A 17,431-nucleotide genomic window follows, 5' to 3' on the forward strand; every position below is an offset into this window, starting at 1 on the left:
ACCAATTATTTCTTTCATAGATTGTGCCTTTGGTATTATATTAAAAAAAAACCATGCCATACTCATGGTCATGTAGGTTTTCTTCTATGTTACCTTCTAGGAATTTTAGTTTGTGTTTTATATTTAGATCGGTTACATATTTTGATATTTGTGAAGGAAGTGAGGTCTGTGTCTAGATTCCTTTTTGTTTATTTTTTGGCATGTAGATATTTAGTTATTCCAGCTTACTTTTGCTCTTTTGTCAAAGATCAGTTGACTATATTTATGTAGGTAACAAGTTTTAAGCTAATTTGGAAATAAAACAAAAGTTTGTCTATTCATTCCTTTATTTATTGATGAAAGCTCCTCTTTTCTTCATGTAGATACAAATTTCTGATCTATTTGATTTTCCCTGTGTGTGAATATTTTGCAACATTTTCTGTGGAACAGGTCTGCTGAGAATGCCTCTCTTCTATTTTTGTTTGCTTTAGAAATTCTTTATTCTCTTAAATTTGAAGAATCATTTCACTGGCTCTAGAAATCTAGGTTGGTGGGTTTTTCTTTTAAATATTTCACTCTTTCTTTTTGCTGGTGAGGTTTCTGAAAAATGTGATTTCTTTTTTAATCATCTGTTGAAAAGATATAAAACACATTTGCACATCATCCTTGTGTAGGGGCCATGCTAATCTCTGTATCATTCAAATTGTAGTATATGTGCTGCTGAAGCAAACCCTACTTGTTTCTTTGTTGGTTGTGTTTTCCCTCACCCTGGCCTTTTCCTTCAGGATTTTCTGTTTCTCTTTGGGTTTCAGCATTGCCAATATGATTTGCCTAGATGTGGATGCTTATTTTTTTGCTTGTATTTATGATGTTGACATTCTTTTAGCTCTCTTGCTCTGTGGTTTGATGCTTGTCATTTGGTTTGCAAATTTCTCAGCTAATTTAAAATTTCAAATATTTTTCTAATTTTTCATTCTGATGTGTTACACTTTTTAATGTTCTCCTATAGTTCTAGGATACTCTCTTTCTCTTTTTTCTTTATGTATTTCAGTTTGGAAAGTTTCTATTGCTCTATGCTCAGGTCCACTTATTATTTCCTCAGGCATGTCAAGTATATTTGTGAGACCATCAAAGGTGTTTGTCATTTTTTTATTTTTTTTATTTCTAGCATTTACTTTTGATTTTTAGGTTACATAAACTCTAAGATGGAGGAATCTCTATCTGTTCTTGCATGCTATTTACAGTTATTTTAAATTTCCTGCGTAATTTACACCTGTGTTATATCCTAGACTATTTCTGATGACTCCTTCTCTCTTCAGTGTTTTTCTTGCCTTTAGGAAAGCCAAACATGTATTAAGGAATAGAAATTGAGGTAAATAGGTCTTTGAGAGGATTTATGATATTTGACTAATTATTTGGTTGTATATATAAAGGTACCAGAGACTTTATTTTTGTCTCCCCTCTGGGCTTTGGAGAGAGTTGTGTCCCCTACACCCTTGCAAGAAAAACAAGGAATCTTTCTTAGATTCTCACTTTTAGAACTTACTTGATGGGATTCCTGGAGGTAAAGCTGATTAAAGTGTAGGGTCTCCCAGAAGTTTGTCATTCTTATACTCAGCTGCAGAAATGCATCAAAATTAGCATTTATGCTCCTTCCAGTTTATAGCTCCAGTGGCTTCTGTCCCAGGTGGGCAAAACTCAGAAAGTCAGAAAGAACCTGACTCCAGATTAGCAGTTTGCCTTCCAAAGTCTGTTCCATGGTGAGTACTAAAAAAAATTGATTTGTATAGCTTTTTTCTTATAATGTGAGGAGTGACAACCTCTAAGTCACTTACATGGTATAGCTGCGACTAGTTCTTGGGTTTGAATTAGTGCTACTTTGAGTTTTAATCCCTAGGGACTAAAGAAAGGAATAAAAAGCATTTTCTCCTGATAAGTTGCTTTACCTCTCTATGTCTTAGATTACTAATTTTAAATCAGGGATAATATTTCCTGCCTTATAGAATTGTTAAAAGGATTAAATTAAATGAGACAGGTATTAATCACAATTAGTGGCAGCATGTTACATTAGTTTTTCCACAAAGGTCCTATCCATATAAATATTTGCAGACAAACATATACTGGCCCCAGTTCTACCAGAAGGCATAGGTATAAGCATAGGCATTTACCATACCACACTTCTCTGTACTTCTTAGAAATATGGGTAGGGTTATTCTAAGTGACACAAGGGAATTTTTCTGGTCTAAGGAAACATTTTGTACCATACAGTTACTCTAAAACAAAGAAAATCCAGAATGAACACAAAGAGACTTGTAGTTGAAAGTTATGTGATAAAGTGTAATTTTACGTACTTCAATCATAGAAATAATTCCTATGTTACCAAGACCTTATCATAAGGCAGAAATTTTGGTTTTCTCTGTATTCAGATATTTTCCTTACTGTACTAAAATCAAAGAGAAGTTTGTTTTATTTGATTGTGCTATCTAGAAAAGTAGTTTGATATTTAATATGATCTGTTATAAAACATATACTTTCACCTTTAATTATCTTTTAGACTCAAAATATAATCAGTTGCTTTTTAAATACTAAAAGGCCAAAGATGGAAGATAATCATTTAAAAGTATATTTGTAGAAATTATCAATTTGAAAAAAAATATTGTGACATCTCTCCCACCCAATTTAAATTTAGTTATAAGTGAAGCTATATGAAGAAACTAATGACATAAATGGAAGGTGTAGTTAGTAATCCTATACTTAGAGAACAGTATTTTACATCTGCAGGTCATTCAGGCCTCAAATATTTGTGGTAAATTTTCCATCACTTATATTATGGGTTGAATTGTGCTCCCCTGTATTTATATGTTTAATTCCTACCACCCAGTATCTCAGAATGTGACTCTATTTGGAGATAGATCCTTAAAGAGGTGATTAAGTTAAAATGAAGACATAATGCAATATGCCAGGTATCCATATAAGAAGAAATTAGAACACAACATATACAGAGGAAAGACCATGTGAAAGTATAGTGAAAAGACTGCTATCTACAAGCCAATGAAGGAGCAGGCTTCAGAAGGAACCAAACCTGCCAACTGCTTGATCCAAGAATTGGAGCCACCAGAATTGTGAGAAACTTTATTTTCTGGTTTACACCATCCACTCTGTGGTACTTTGCTATGGTAACCCAGCAAACTAAATATCTAATAAGAATAAAAAAGACATGAATACAAACATTACAATAGAAAATCCGTAAGGCCAATGAGTATTTGAAAAATGTTCAAATTCATCAGTAATCAGGACAATGAAAAGCAAGAATGAGACAGAACTTCACAATTATGAGACTGACAAAAATTTAGAAGATGAAAAATGTCAAGTGTGGCCATGACTGTGGGGAGTTAAAAACCTTATTGTGTAAGCTACTGTAACCTGACACAAGTATTTAGGAAAGTAATCTGACACAATTTAGTTGAAGTACAGGCATTCCCTATGGCTCAGCAATTCTGCTTGTTGATCTAACCCAAGGAAATTCTTGCACAAGTACAAAAATAACATCTAATAATGCTCACCTTAGTAAAATTTGTGGTAGCAAAATGTTGAGGGTAATTTGGCTGTTCACAACTTGTGTCATAGGTATGTAGAAGCACCATAGAGGAGTTGAAAGCAACAGGTTAGACACATACATAGCAACCTGCATGTAACACAAAAAAATGTTGAGTTAGTTCAATATGTGGTATGATAATACTACCATATAATTAGAAAAATATATGTACATTAAGCAAAAATGAATATTTTTAAAGAACAATGAGATAAGTGAATATTAAACAATAGTTTCCTATGAATGTAGGAGAAGGAGAGTGGCTTTCAAAGATACAAAGGATAATATTTTTTAAAATAAACACTATAAAAAGATATATATCAATATAAAAAGATACGTATAAAGTGTGAGGCTTTTTTAATCACATGATTCATATATAATTGTATAAGGAAAACATATAGGTTTAGAGTGTTTATGTTTGGCACATTGTAAAAATCAAATATTTAATGAATTTATAAGTGAGTGAATGAATAAATGGATGGATAGATGAATGATTATAACAAAATACTTCCTATAACACATGTGCTATTGGATACTGTTACTTTCTTTCCATATGTCAAATTAGTTAATCATCACATCCCTAGAAAGTGGCTACTATTAATAACCCTGTTTTACAGATGAAGGAACTGTGACAAAGAGAGATTTTAAAATTTAGCTAAAGGCATAGATCCAGAAAACAACAGAGTGTGGTTGTTAGACATTATAAGGATACTATAAGGATACCCATCAACACCCCCCAAGTTGTTCAAGAAAGTAAGAGATAAATATTTAAATGTTATGAATCACCAAATAAAAAGCAATACCCATGGATCATCCAGGCTAATTTGGGGGGGGGGTTTCTATTTGGATAGGGAAATATGGAAATTGCTGTCTTTGGCTAAAACACTACCAACATGGAGTAATTTTATAAAACTATAGTAATATAAATTGGTTTCTAATAATATAGTATTATATATTTACTCTTTATCTTAATTTGAATAAGAATTTTTACCCTTGGAGGGAAAAAATAAAACAAGATGAAATCAGACAAAGCATAAGAGACTCTTAAGCATAGATAACAAACTGAGGGTTGCTGGAGGGGAGGGAGTTGGGGGAATGGGGTAACTGGGTGATGGAGGGCACGTGATGAGATGAGCACTGGGTTTTATATAAGACTGATGAATCACTGACCTCTACCTCTGAAATTAATAATACATTATATGTTAATTGATTGAATTTAAGTTAAAAAAAGAGACCCACTTCAAAAATAAATTTCCTTTAAATTACACAAATTCAAAATTAAGAATATAGCAACTAAAAATAAAAAAAATTGGTCCTATCCTGGAAAATAATGTATATCTAATAGAAAATAAAATATTTTAGAAGTATAAAAAATAAATTTTACCCTTGAATTTATCGTTAGACGTCAAAATTCTAGATTATTTTTCATAATGCTGTACTAGTTTATTAGGATTGCCATAACAAACTACCACAGGCTGGTGGCTTAAAAAATAGAAATTAATCTCTCACAGTTCTAGAGGCTGGAAATCTGAAATCAAGATGTTGGCAGGATTAGTTCCTTCTGAGGATCTGTGAAGGAAAGATAGATTTATCTTCTCAGCTTTGTAGATGACCATTTTCTGCCTGTGCCTCTTTACATTAGCTTCCCTCTATGTGTATCTGTGTCCAAATTTCCTTTTTTTTTATAAAGAACACCAGTCATTGGATTAGAGTCCACCCTAATGACCCCATTTTAATTTTATTGCTTTTATTATTATTACCCCTATTGCTAAATAAGGTCGCATTCTGAAATACTAGAAGTTAGCATTCCAACATTTTTACCTTTTTCTTTTCTTTTTGGCAGTGGGGACATAAGCCTATAATCTTATTTTCTTTGATAGTGAGGTCATGCTTGTGCTATTTATTTTTGAAATAGTTTTAATGTTTTATACTTAATTTATAATGACATTTACCTAGATATACCTTGTGCTTTTTATCATTTGTTTTGTTAAGAGGGGGTGGGTGAGGTAGGATGATATATATTTTTCCCAATAGTGACTGAGAATTAGCTATAATGTTATTATACTTAAAATATTGTAAATAGGGAATTACATGTGGAATATGTTAGAGTTAACATGGGTTGTCTTCCAGTCCCAGAATTGCAGACTATTGCTATGCAAAATTTCTTTGGCTTTGTTTTGAATTGAATTGAATCTTATAATCTGGTTATTATAGTCCTGGCACTAATATAAGCATTCATAGATTTATATGGTCAACATTGAATTCAGTGGGTAAATATTTCAATTATAATAGTTAGAATAATTTTCTTAAGGATTATTTTTCAAGATTTGATGATATAAAACCAAATAAGATAAATTTAATGTACCCAAGGTCCACTAATGAAAGGATAGACAGGATAGAAAATGGCCCAAAGAAACTGAATATTAGGAAAGCATTATTTTTTCACTTTGGTTCTCAAAAACAATCATTAGAACAAAGCAGCTGGTTTTGTTCTATTTTGATTTTACAGATGGGAATTGAACAAAATAAATGTCTAAGTTTGGACATCTCTGTGCCAGAAATTTAGATTTTTACAGTGTGTCTCTTTAATAGGGCCCAGACTCCCTGAACAGAAGGCAATTCCTATTTCTGGGATAAAGGAAAAATACAGATACTAGAAAACACAGGTAATATTAACTGTGTCTTGAGAGCTGTTGAATGTAGCTTGTTGAAGGCTTATTTAAGTCAAGTTAAAAGTTCATAAACAAAAGCAATTTGTCATTTAAGAAAAATCATATGCAAGTAAAAATATTAGAACAGTAGCCATTTATACACACACACACACACACAATTGTCACATAAAAGAAAATTAGGATAAAAATTTGGTCCACAGTCAAGGGCAATATATTTGTAATGGATTTGTTTGAAGTTTGAATAACATGTTTCAGGATTCTCTATACAGAACAGGTTCAACTATACTGTTGCTTTGATCTTCTTGCCCAATATTTACATATAAGTTGTAAAACATCCCTAAGAGTCTTAGGACCTCACATTCACCTATTATTTAATTTCTTACTTGCAATGAATTAAAGTTTTAAATCATTATACTTTTCTTGTACATCCTGTTTTCTTTCCTCTGCCAGCTTATGTTTGGAAATATTCCTTGGTTTCCTCATTATTACATCCCTTCCAGACACACAATTTAGAAAACACATCCACATATATATATGTGTGAGAGGAAAGAAAAAAAATTGATTTATATTTTTGGTATGTCTTGGCCTTAGCCATCAGCCTCTAAAACTCATATAAAGAAAGATTTTTGTTCTTAATACAATTTTTTAAAGATTTTATTTAAAGATTTTATTTATTTTTATAGAGAGTGAATACAAGTGGGGGGAAGGGGCAGAGTGAGAGAGAGAAGAATCCCAAGCAGACACACTGAGCACGGAGTCCCATGCAGGGCTCAATTTCATGATGCTCAGATCATGACCTGAGCTGAAATCAAGAGTCGTCAGATGCTTAACTGACTGAGCCACCTAGGCACCCCCACTAATACAAAGTCAGTCTATCCTTCTTAGCATTAAAGGACAGGACTATGTAACTTCCACCAAGCTACAATATATATATATATATATATATTTTATTATTGAGAGAGAGTGACAGCACAGGTGAGGAGGAGAGGGAGAAGCAGGCTCCCTGCTGAGCAAGCAGTCTGATGTGGGTCTTGACCCCAGGACCCTGAGATCATGACCTGAGCCACCCAGGCACCCCTTAAAATTTCATGTAACATAAATTAGGTGGAGATTGAAGATAGTGGAGTAAGAATCTCCAAGAATCAGTCCTTCTAACAAAACATCTATTGAGTTTGTAAGATCAAAATCAAATCTTAAAATTTCAATACTAGCCAAACACTAGCATCTAGGGCATTGTTTTATTAAAAAAAAGACTGGTACGTTTTGGTGAATTTTGGTGTGGTTTACTATTACCAGCCTAGGCAATAGGAACTTTGATCTCTCTGGTGATTCACTGAAGGCCTGGAAAAAAGGTAGGTTATTGTCTCAATCACCTGTGTCACAAATGGATTCTGAGGCAGTATCTGTTGAAAGAGTTTAAAGATAAAGAACATCTTTATTATTTTCTCTGATTATTGCATCCAGGAATTTAAGGAAATCTCTGTGAGGTCACTGAGAGTTATCTCTAGCCTGTAGAGATAACTGAATGAAGGTTTTAGTGACTCCACCTGAAAAAATAATGGACTTTGCAAAAATAATCTCACTAAACAGACAAATGAAGTTCCCTCCCCCCAAAAAATATTAGCAACAGCAAGAAAATTACAAAACAGGAAGGTATGTATGTTCCAATCACAGTGGAGGCAAAAAAATATTGACAGCAGTCATCCCCAAGGAAGCTGCATCATTGGACTTAACTAGACAAAGACTTGAACTGTATTGTGTTTTTAAAAATAAGCTGAAGAAAACTAAAAGAGCTCAGAAAAAAAGAAGTAGAGAATATCAATAAAGAAATGCTAAAAAGGAGCTAAATAGAAATTGTGGAGATGGAAAATACAATAGTATAAAAAATACAATAGTATAAAAAAGAGATTCAACATCAAATTTGAGAAAATACAAAAAAGAATCAGAGAACTTGAAGAGTAGGCAATTGAAATCATGCAGTCTGAAGTGCAAAGTAAAAAATGAACAAAGCCTAAGGGAATTTATGGGATATGCTCATGCAGGCCAACATGCTAAGAGTTTGAAAGAGAAGACTGAAAAAGAGAAAGAATGAATCAGGACTCCATCTCCTCACCTATGGAACAAATGTCCTGGCAGAATCTATTTTGTAACTTTGGAGTCAACTGAAGTTTTGAACAGTAAATTGCGGTTAATTTTGGTCAATTTCAACTTTTTGCACAGTAACAGTCCTATCAGACAGCCATGCACATGTTCCTGGCACAGCTTCCACACAGTGTGATGGAGCCAGGGTAGGCAAAAAAGACTTTGTCCACCAGTATCAGAGATCTGTACTCTTCTGATTGCTGACTCTGATTTAAGAAGTTCAGACAGTGTCTCCACCCTGCCAACACTCCTTGATGTGGAGAATCCATTCAGTCATCTCCTAGGTTATTTATACTATTGTGTGTGTTATCTAGTTGTATCAATGGAGCATTTTAAGCTTAGGATTCTACTCTACTCTACCATTTCCTTCAGAAGTCCAAAATTTCACCATTTTTAAACATCAAACACAAAAGATGACACTTATGCAGGAAATAAGGAACAAAAATGTCTCTCATTACTAAGTAAATATAAATGGACTAAACTCTCCAAACACTGTGTTACCTATGAGACTTAAACAAACAGGTTGAAAGTGAAAGGATGAGAAAGGATATACCACACAAATAATAGCAAATAGAGGGGAGGTGGCTATACTAATATCAAACAAAATAGATTTTAAATCAAAGTTTTTATGAAGTGAGTTATATAAATGAGTCAAATACAGCAAAAAATTAAACATTTACACATCTAATAACAAACCATTAAAATATGTGCAACAGAAATTAGTATAAATGAAGGAAGAAATAGACAGTAGTTGGAAGCTTCAATAACTCATTCACAATAATGGATAGAGCAACCAAATAGAAGATATATTAAGGAAGCAGAGAACTTACACAACAAACAAACCAACTAGATCCAACAGCAGATCTACTACAGCACGTTGATGGATGAATGGATAGCAAAATGCATAAGTACAATGAAATATCATTTAGCTTTGAAATAGAAGAAAATTCTCTGGTTGCTGGGAAGATGGTAGAATAGGACGATCCCGAGCTCCCTCATCCTATGAACACACTGACAGCTACATGTATTGCAACTTCCCCTGCAAACAACCTGAGACTGGCAGAACGGATCTTCCACAGCTAGTCATAGAGAGAAGCCTTGAACAAAAAGGGTAAGAAGGACAAAGAAACATAAAGAACCTAGGGAAAAACTGAGAACTTTTCCCCTAAGGTCAGGAACATAGCAGGGATGTCCACTATCACCACTGCTGTTCAACCTAGTACTAGAAGTTCTAGCCTCAGCAATCAGACAACAAAAAGATAAAGGCATCCAAATTGGCAAAGAAGAAATCAAACTCTCACTCTCCAGATCAAACTCTCACTCTCCAGATAACATGATACTCTATACAGAAAACCCAAAAGATTCCACCCCAAAACTGCTAGAATTCATAGGAATTCAGCAAAGTGGCAGGATATAAAATCAATGCACAGAAATCAGTTGCATTTCTATACCCAAACAATGATACAGAAGAAAGAAATTAAGGAGTTGATTTCATTTACTACTGCACCCAAAGCCATAAGATGCCTAGGAACAAGCCTAACCAAAGAGGCAAATGATTTGTATTCAGAAAACTATAGAACCCTCTTGAAAGAAATTGAGGAAGACACAAAGAAATGGAAAAACATTCCATGCTCATGGGCTGAAAGGACAAATATTCTTAAAATGTATATGCTACATAAGGATTGTATCAAATGTGTAGATTGCTCTATCAAAATACCATCAACTTTTTCACAGAACTGAAAAGATCCTGAATAACCAAAAGAATATTGAAAAAAGAAAACCAAAGCTGGTGGCATCAATATTCTGGACTTCAAGCTCTATTACAAAGCTGTAATCATCAAAGACAGTATGGTACTGGCACAAAAATAGACCTATAGATCAATGGAACAGAACAGAGAACCCAGAAATGGACCCTCAACTCTATGGTCAACTAGTCTTTGACAAAGCAGGAAACAATATCCAATGGAAAAAAGTCTCTTCAACAAATTGTGTGGGAAAATTGGACAACCGCTTGCAAAAGAATGAAACTGGACCATTCCCTTATACCATACCCCAAAATAGACTCAACATGGATGAAAGACCTAAATGTGAGACCAGAATCCATCAAAATCCTAGAGGAGAACACAGGTACCCACTTCTTCAACCTTGGCCATAGCAACTTCTTGCTAGACACATCTCCAAAGGCAAGGGAAACAAAGGCAAAAATGAACTATTGGCACTTCATCAAGATAAAAAGCTTTTGCACAGCAAAGGAAACACTCGACAGAGCCAAAACACAACAATATACAATGGAATACTACTCAGCCATCAAAAAAATAAAATCTTGCCATTTGCAACAAGGTGGATGGAACTAGAGGGTGTTATGCTAAGTGAAATAAGTCAATCAGAGAAAGACAATTATCATATGATCTCATTCATATTTGGAATTTAAGAAACAAAACAGAGGATCAAGGGGAAGAGAAAATAAAATAAGACAAAGTCAGAGAGGGAGACAAACCATGGAAGGTTTTCATAGGAAACAAACAGGGTTGCTGGAGGGGAGGGAGGGTGGAGGGTATGTGTTGTAATAAGCACTGGGTATTACATAAGACTGATGAATCACAGACCTATACCCCTGAAACAAATAATACATTATATGTTAATTAATTGAATTTAAATTTTAAAAAATTGTAGGAAGAAAAAAGAAAGAAACATCAAGTACCAAACTCCTGGTGAAAATAACTACAAATGGGAGGGACAAAAAAAGCATGGAGGAACAAGGGGATCAGACCTCATACCAAGCACTCTTGGGTTAAGGTCTTGTGTTGACAAGGTTAGTCTTCATAAGGCCTGGCATTGAAGATCAGTGAGGCTTAACTTTGGCAGAGGCAGAGGGCAATATAAAACTGAGTTCCTAGCCTTAAAGAGCCAGCAGACCAAATAATTCCATCTGAGATGAGACACAAAGAATTTTACAAGGCCCTGGAATAAATGTAAAGGAGATTTACTGACTAATTTTAGGATGGCGTAGAAGGGGCAGAGATTTGCAGGAGTTTTCTTTGAGACCAGAGGAGCTAGTGAACACCCATTTTTTTTGCCCTTCCCTAGCCTAGATAGCTAGACAATGGTGGGGGCCAGTGATAACACTCTTCAACTACACTGCTAGCACATAAGCCATGCCACAAAGTTTCCCTGGGGCTTGCCCCACCTGCTTCAGGTGACCAGGGAGAATAGTGCTATATGCAAGGTTATTACTTTCAAACCAGGAGACTAACTGGCTCATCTATACCTAGAAACAAACACAGAAATTTAGACAAAATGAGGAGATAGAAGAATATGTCTTAAATTTAAGAACAAGGCAAAACCACCAAATAAAAGCTAAATGAAACAGATATGTTAAAAAAAGAGTTCATGGTAATGGTCATAATGCTACTTACTAGAGAAAAGAGTGGAAATACCCAGTGAGAACTTCAACAAAGAGACAGAAAATTAAAAAAACAAACAAACAACAAAAAAAACCCAGCTAGTCAGAACTTGAGAATACAATAATTGAAATAAGAAATAAAGTATAAGCGATCTACTGATTAGAAGATACAAAAGAATGGATTAGCAATCTGGAAGTGAGGGTAATGGAAGCAACCAAGCTGAATAGTGAAAATTAAAAAAAAATTAAAATTAAAAAATGAAGATAGGTTAAGACATAGGGATTCCATTATAGGAGTCTCAGGAGAAGAGAGAGACCTGGGGGCAGAAAACCTATTTCAAGAAATAATAGCTGAAAAGTTCCCTAACCTAGGGAAGGAAACAAACATCCAGGTTCAATATGCATTGAGAGTCTCAAACAATATGAACCCACGGAGGTCCACACAAAGACACATAATAATAATTAAAATGACAAAGATTAAAGAGAAAGAGAAAACAGTTACATGTAAGGGAAATCCCATAAGTCTATCAGCTGATTTTTGAGCAGATATACTGAAGGCCAGAAGGGAGTGGTGTGATATATTCAAAAACCTACAACCAAGAATACTCTACCTGGCAAGGTTATCATTCACAATCAAATGAGAGATAAAGAGTTTCCCAGACAAAAGAGAGTTAAAGGAGTTCATCCCCACTAAACAAGTCTTAAAAATGTTGAAAGGATTTCTTTAGGTGGAAAGAAAAGGCCATAACTAGAAAAAAATAGTGAAAGGGAAAAATTTTACTGGTAAAAGCAAAGATAGAGTAAAACGATTAATCTCTTATAAACCCAGTACAGATATTAAAGCACAAAAGTGGCAAAATCAATTATAAATAATTACGGATATACAAAGTAAAAAGATAAAAAAAAAAGGACAGCCACATGCAGAAGAATGAAACTGGACAATTTCCTTACACCATACCCCAAAATAGACTCAACATGGATGAAAGACCTAAATGTGAGACCAAAATCCATCAAAACCTTAGAACACAGGCAGCAACCTCTTCGACCTCAGACACAGCAACTTCTTGCTAGACACATCTCCAAAGGCAAGGGAAACAAAGGCAAAAATGAACTATTGGGACTTCATCAAGATAAAAAGCTTTTGCACAGCAAAGGAAACAGTAGACAAAACCAAAAGACAACTGACAGAATGGGAGAAGATACTTGCAAATGTTTTATCAGATAAAGGGCTAGTATCAAAATCTATAAGGAACTTAATCAAACTCAACACCCAAAGAATGAGTAATCCAATCCAGAACTTGGCAGAAGACATGAACAGACATTTTCCCAAAGAAGACATCTAAATGGCCAACAGACATATGAAAAAAATGCTCAACTTAACAAGTCAGGAAATGACAGAAGTTGACAAGGATGCAGAGAAAGGGGAACCCTCCTACACTGTTGGTGGGAATGCAAGATGGTGTAGCCACTGTGGAAAACAATATGGAGGTTCCTCAAAAAGTTAAAAATAAAGCTGCCCTATGACCCAGCAATTGCACTACTGGGCCAAAGATACAAATGTAGTGATCTGGAGGGGCACCTGCACCCCAATGTTTATAGCAGCAATGCCCACAATAGCCAAACTATGGAAAAAGCCCAAACGTTCATCAACAGATGAATGGATAAAGATGATGTGGTATATATAAAATGGAATATTACACAGCCATCAAAAAATGAAATCTTGCCATTTGCAATGACATAGATGGAACTAAAGGGTATTATGCTAAGCAAAATAAGTCAAACAGAGACAATCATTATATGATCTCGCTCATATATAGAATTTATGAAGCAAGGCAGAGGATCATAGGGGAAGGGAGGAAAATATGAAACAAGATGAACCCAGAGAGGGAGACAATCCATAAGAAACTCTTATTACTGGAGGGGTGGGGGTATAGGAATGGGGTAACTGGGTGGTGGACACTGGGGAGGGTATTGTATTGTAATGAGAGTGGGTATTACTTAAAACTGATGAATTATAGACCTGTACCCCTGAAAACAAATAATACATTATATGTTAATTGAATTTAAATAATACACACACGCACACATAGCATCCTATATAAAACTTAGAGGACAGTAAAAATTGTTTTCAGAATGTGTTTGAACCTTAGTGAACATCAACTTAATATAGACTGCATACACATTGGATATTGTATATGAGTTCCATGGTAACCATAAACCAAAACCTTTAATATATGCACAAAAACAAAGAAATTCAAGCATAACACTGAAGGAAATCATTAAACCACAGAGGAAAGAGAAAGGAAAAAAAAACAGAAAATAACTATAAAAACAGTAAGAAAAGTAACAAAAAGGGAGTAAGTTCATATTCATCAATAAGTATTTCAAATGTAAATAAACTAAATGCACAATCCACAGATACTGTGTGACTGAATCCCTTAAAAAAACCAGACCCATCAATGTTCTGCCTACAAGAGACTTACTTCAGACCTACAGACACATACAGACTGAAAATGAAGGGATAGAAAAAAAATATTTCATGCAAATGGAGACAAAAAACACCCACAAGTGTAGCAATACTTAGACTTTAAGAGAAAGACTCTAACAAGAGACAAAAAAGTTCATTACATAATGATAAAGGGATCAATCCAACAAGAGGATATAACAATTTTACATATCTGTGCCCAGCATAGAAGCACCTAAAAATATAGTAATAAATATGGACAGATTGGTAATACAGTAATAGTGAGAGACTGTAATACCCACTTACATTAATGGAGAAATTCTCCAGATGAAAAATCAATAAGGGAACAGTGACTTTGAATGATACATTAAACCAGGTGGAGTTAACATATACATACAGAATATACATTCTTTTGAAGTGTTCATGGAACAATCTCCAAGATGGATCACATGTTAGGCTACAAAACAAGTCTCAAATTTTAAGAGACTAAAATCAATTACAAGAAAAAAAAATGTAAGAACAAAAACTCATGGAAGCTAAAAGACATGTTGCTAAACAACCAATGGGTCAATGAAGAAATCAAAGAAGAAATCACATACTTGGAGACAAATGAGCATGAAAACACAATAGTCTGAAATTTTGGGGGACACAGCAAAAGCAGTTCTAAGAAGACAGTTTATAGTGCCACAGGCCTAACTCAAAAAAAAAAAAAAAAAAAAAAAAGAGAGACAGAGAAATCTTGAATAAACATTTTGACCTTACACCTAAAGTTCAGAACCAAAAAAGAGGGACAAAGCCCAAAGTTAGTCCAAGAAGGAAAATAATAAAAATCGCAATAGAATAAAGCTGATGCTTTGAAATCAAACAATATTCATAAACCTTTAGCCAAACCAATCAAGAAATAAAAGACTTAAAATTAGAAATGAAAGAAGTTACAACTGACACTGGAAATAAAAAGGATTATAAGAAAATACTGTAAGAAATTAAATGTACAACCTAGAAGGATAAATTCCTACAAATGTATTTTATGAGACTGAATCAAGAAAAAAATAGAATATCTGAACAGACTAATTTCTAGGAACAAAATTAAATCGGTAATCGAAAAACTCCCAATAAAGAAAGGTCCAGGACCAGATGGCTTCACCTGTGAATTCTACCTAATATTTAAAGAAGAGTTAATATTATCCTTCTCAACTTATTCCATAAAGTAGATGAAAGGGAGCTTTAAATTCTAAGAGGCCAGCCTTACTCTGATACAAAAAACAGACACTACAAAAAAAAATAAAATTACCAATTAATAACCCTGATGAATAAATATGTATAAATTCTCAACATAATATTAGCAAATCAAATTCAAAACTACTTTCAAAGGATTACTTACCAACGTCAAATGAAATCTATTCTAGGGATGCAGCAGTATTCACAAATCGATGTGCTGTACCACATTAACAAAGTATACATCTCAGTAAATGAAGAAAAACCATTTGACAAAATTCTATATCTACTCATAATAAAAATTCTCAAAGTGGGCTTACAGGTAATGTATTTCAGCATAATAAAGGACAAATATGAAAAACAGAGCTTTTTCTCCAAAATCAGAAACAAGACAAAGATGTTCACTCTCACCACTTATGTTCAGCATGGCTCTGGATATCCCAGCCACAGCAATTATAAAAGAAAAAGAAATAAAAAGCAACTAATTTGCTAAGAAAGAAGTAAAACTGTCACTATTTGTAGATGATATAATACTATCATAGAAAGCCCTAAGTACTCCACCAAAAAACTATTAGAATAATAAATGAATTCATTAAAGTTGCAGGATATAAAATTAATATACATAAAATCCATTTTGTTTCTATACAGTAATAATAAAATAGAAAGGGACATAAAACAATGCCATTTACACTTGCATTAAAGAAAGTAGAATATCTAGGAATAATTTTAACCAAAGAAGTGAAAGACCTGCACTCAGAAAAGTGTAAGACATTGATGAGAAAAATCAGTGGTGACACAAATAAATGGAAAAATATTCCATGTTCATGGACTGGAAGAATACTGTTGATACTGTCCATACTATGTAAAGCAATTTACAGAGCCAATGCAATCCCTATCAAATTATCCATAGTGTTGTTTTTTTTTTTTTTTTCACAGAGCTAGAATGAAAATCCCAAAATTTATATGGAACCATAAAAGATCCTGAATAGCTAAAGCAATCCTGAGAAAGAACAAAACAAAACAAGACAAAAAAACACACAAAAAAAACAGAAGTATCACAATCCAAGATTCCAAGATATATTATAAGCTTGCAGTTATTAAAATATTATGGTACTGGAACAAAAATAGGCATATGGATCAAAAGAACAGAATTGAGTACACAGAAATAAACCCATGCATATATGGTTAATTTACCTATGACAAAGGAGGCAAGTATATACAATGGGGAAAAGACAGTCTTCAACAAATGGTGCTGGGAAAGCTGGACAGCTACATGCAAAAGAATGAAACTGGATCATTTTCTTAACACCATACACAAAAATAAACTCTGAGTGGGTTAATGACCTAAATGTGAGACCTGAAACTGTAATACTCCTGAAAGAAAACATAAGCCCTAATTTTTTGGACATCAACCTTGGCAATATTTCCAGATCTAGCAATTCAGGCAAGGGAAACAAAAGCAAAAATAAAAACTTGGGACTACATCAAACTGAAAAGCTTTTGCACAGAAAAGGAAACCAACAAAATGACAAGGCAACCTACTGAATAGTAGAAAATATTTATAAATGATATATCCAGTAAGGGATTAATATCCAAAATATATAAAGAACTCATATAATTTAATGCCAGAGAAACAGACAATCTGATTTTTTTTTTAAAAAGTGGACAGAGGACCTGAATATAGATTTTTTTCCAAAGAAGACCTGCTGATAACCAAGAGACACATGAAAAGATGACCAAAATCACTGATCGGGGAAATGCAAATTAGAACCACTATGAGATATCAGCTCACACCAATAAGAATGGCTAGTGTCAAAAAGAAATTACAAGTGTTGAAGAGGGATGTGAAGAAAAGGGAATCCTTGTACACTATGATGGGAATGCAAATTGGTGCAGCCACTATGGAAAACAGGGCCCATATTTAAAAATAGTGTATTATGCACTTAAAATTTTAAGGCGTTGGT

At 33.9% G+C, this 17,431-nt stretch overlaps 1 pseudogene; it reads right to left on the reverse strand.

Annotated features, from left to right (window-relative positions):
- Positions 1-615: 615 nt before the first annotated feature.
- Positions 616-708, reverse strand: LOC121099909 (annotated as a pseudogene).
- Positions 709-17,431: the final 16,723 nt, after the last annotated feature.

Source organism: Ursus maritimus, unplaced genomic scaffold, assembly GCF_017311325.1.
Source record: "Ursus maritimus isolate PB19 unplaced genomic scaffold, ASM1731132v1 scaffold_1, whole genome shotgun sequence".
Taxonomy (NCBI): Eukaryota; Metazoa; Chordata; class Mammalia; order Carnivora; family Ursidae; genus Ursus; species Ursus maritimus.